This window comes from Octopus bimaculoides, chromosome 19, assembly GCF_001194135.2.
Source record: "Octopus bimaculoides isolate UCB-OBI-ISO-001 chromosome 19, ASM119413v2, whole genome shotgun sequence".
NCBI classification, from domain to species: Eukaryota; Metazoa; Mollusca; class Cephalopoda; order Octopoda; family Octopodidae; genus Octopus; species Octopus bimaculoides.
In genome coordinates this window covers 46,637,637-46,641,288 of record NC_068999.1, presented here as the reverse complement: position 1 = coordinate 46,641,288, position 3,652 = coordinate 46,637,637, and positions in this window count along the sequence as shown.

Sequence of the window (3,652 nt, the reverse complement as noted above, 5' to 3'; positions counted from 1 at the left end):
ATATATGCATGTATATATACATATATATATGTAGGTATGTACATATATGTATATATACATATATTTATATATTATTTATATTATATATGTATATAAATTTGCTCGAAGCGTAATGATGCTGTTGATACCATCAATTTTAAACATTTTCAGATAATATCAACAGTAGTCACATCTGTATGTATATATGTATGTATTATGTATGTATGTATGTATGTATATATGTATTATGTATGTATGTATGTATGTATGTATGTATGTATGTATGTATGTGTATGCGTGTATGTGTGTGTGAGTGTGTGTGCGCGCGCGCTCATCTTTGTGTCTGTGTTTGTCCCCATGTCGCCGCCTGACAGCCGATGTCTGCGCGTTTACGTCCCCGCCATCCAGCAGTTCGGCAAAATAAACCGACAGAATAAGTACTAGCCTTTAAAAATAAGTCTTAGGATCGATTTGTTTGACTAAAAACCCTTCAAGGAGCTGCTCCAACATGGCCGTAGTCAAATGACCTGAAACAAGTAAAAGAAGAAAAGAAAGATTACGATGTGTGGATGCCAGGGAAATAGGTCATGAGTTTCTCATGTGATACTACACATGACTGGTAAAGGACGTAACGAATTCATTAAAACGGTTTAGTCGCCATGATTTCAATTAATGGAGTCTAACGCAAAGGCAATATTTACGTTGTATTTATCTTTTTAATCTATGGTTGTGAGACGTGAACCTTGTACTGCAGAGTTGTTCAAAAGCTGGAACGATTCCAATCACAAAAGCTGCGATCAGTTATTAACATCAAACGGGATGACTATGTCAACAAATTTGCAGTCGTCGAGCGAGCCAACGCTTACAGCGTTGAGGCTCTCATTATCAAACATCGCCTCACGTGGTCAGGTCATGGCCACCGCATGAAGAGTATGGGACTGCCACGTCAAATCCTCTTCAGCGAACCACTACCGGCAAGAGATCGCGCGGGCGTTTCATGTGACGCTACAAAGTCCAACTGAAACAGACGATGAAGAGCTCCAATCTTGACCTTAAATCCTGGGAGCAACACGCAGGTGACATATTAGAACGGCGTCACACCATCAAGGCTGGTGTCTAACATTTTGAAAGACATCTTCGATGAAATGACGAAGATAGACGTTCACCTACGAATTACAGCAAGAAATTCTTTGACCATCAAATGTGACATCTGTGGACTATTGTTTCACGCAAAATGTCGGTCTTATAAACCACCAGAGGCTCCGACATCAATGAGGTGGTACAGATAACGAAAGAAATAACTCGGAAAAGAGAAGCTGACGTCGTTCTTGAAGTTTTTTTGGGGGGGGGGTTGTTAACGAAATATATTGGTTTCAAATTTTGGCACAAGGCCAGCAATTTCGGGAGAGGGGTTTAGTTGATTACAACGACCCCAGTGCTCAACTGGTACTTATTTTATCGACCCAGAAAGGATGAAAGGCAAAGTCTAACCCGGCAGAGTTTGAACTCAGAGCATAAAGACGAACGAGATGCTACTAAGCATTTTGTCCGGCGCATTAATGATTCTGCCAACCTGCCGCTCTTAAAAGATATCGCTGCCCTGGATGAGGCACGAACTCACAACCTTAGCCTATCTCCCGACTTGTTAGTTAACACAAGGGCGGAATTGTCTTATAAGTACGGGGCGTTAACCGATTGTGCCACCGGGCAGACATTTTACGAAATATATTGCCAACAGCTCTAGCGAAATCAAACAAGAATGTTTCCACTTGGGTACGCCACTCTCCCACGACCCCGCTCTCTCTCTCCTTTTCTCTCCCTCTCTCACACACTATCTCTGTCTGTCTGTCTCTCTCAGTATGTACGTATTTACATGCTCAGTTGTTTGGTGAGGTAGAGCGGAACGAATACAGTGCGTCAGTGCGCGAATACAATAGCGTGACACTTCAGTCGAAAGGTCAACATTGCAAAACATTTTATTTATGACGAACGAAAATATGATGAGTCGATAGAAATGTGTACGCGCGTGCGTAAGCGTATGAGTGTGTGTGCATATGTGTATATGCACGAAAGTATCCACACACAAATATATATACATATATATATATACATATTTGTTCTATATATATTCTTACATGTATACAGACTCACGTACATGGAGCAGTTAAATTATAGCTTGTAACCTTTCACTGTGGAACTTAAAAAACAGATGTAAGTACATGCTTTCAAACGATGAGGTCTTGGGTTCAGTCCCATTGCATGGCACCTTGGGTAAGTGTCTACTACGTATAAGTGTGTGTGTATGCGTGTGTGTGTGTGTATGTTTGGGTTTGTCACCCATCACAACTTGACGACCGGTGCTGTTTTTTTTTTTTGTTGCTCACGACCCTCTAATCTAGCGGTTCGGTTGGAAACACCGATAGAATAAGTACCGGGCTTTAAAAAAAAAAGAAAAACAGTTATTGAGGTTAAGTTTCTCGAGTGAAATTCTTCAAGGTTGTGCCCCAGCATGGCCGCTGTCCAATGACTGGAGCAGGTTAAGAGACAAAAGATAAAAGATGAACGATGAGTGTTCACGGACCGCGACGACAACAACAGCAATAATAACAACTACATCGTATACTTTGCTCAGAGATAATACCATCATCATCGTCATCATCATCATCAACGTCATCGTCATCATCACCACGACCATCGTCATCACCACCAGCATCATCATCATCATCATCAACACCAACAACTAGATTAGATCCGATACTTAACTCAGAATTGATGACAGACTCAACATCACTCTATACACTGATGAGTCTATAGATAACAAGTGCTACTACTACTACTACTACAACCGGTACTACTACTGCACCTTCTGCTGCAGCTGCTACTACTACTACTACAACAACAACCGCTGCTACTGCTGCTGCTACTACTACTCCTACTACAACCGCTACTGCTGCTACTACTACTATAGCCCCGCCTCCTCCTACTACTACAACAACTACTACTACTACTACTAGTGGTAGTAGTAGTAGTAGTAGTAGTAGTAGTATCACCTTCATCACTACTACTACCACCACCACAACAACAAACGACAACATCAATAACTACTGTTACAATTACTACTACTACTGCTATTATTACTATTACTGCTGCTACTACTACTACTACTACTACTACTACTACTACTACTATTACTACTGTTACTACTCCTCTTACTACTACTACTGCTGCTGCTACTACTACTACCACTACTAGTACTGCTACTGCTGCTGCTGTTGCTGCTACTACTACTACTACTACTACTACTACTACTACTACTACTACTACTACTTCTGCTGCTGCTGCTGCTGCTGCTGCTACTGCATCTTCCTTAGAAATGAAGACAGATTGAACATCACTCTCTTCAAAAGAGCCTTAAGACAACAAAAGCAAACAGCAAACAACAACAAAAACAACAACAACAGCAAACAGCAAACAACAACAAAAACAACAACAACAGCAATAACTACACTCCACTTCAGAGGGAAGTGATCACACTCGATTATAACAGATTTGCCGAGAGAGACAAGAGACCAACACGTTGGAGTTGGTTTTCTTTTAGTTTTTGTCTAGTTTTTACAACTCCGATCTCTTGTTTCTGCAGACTGTTTATTCAATTATCACTAATTAAATATAT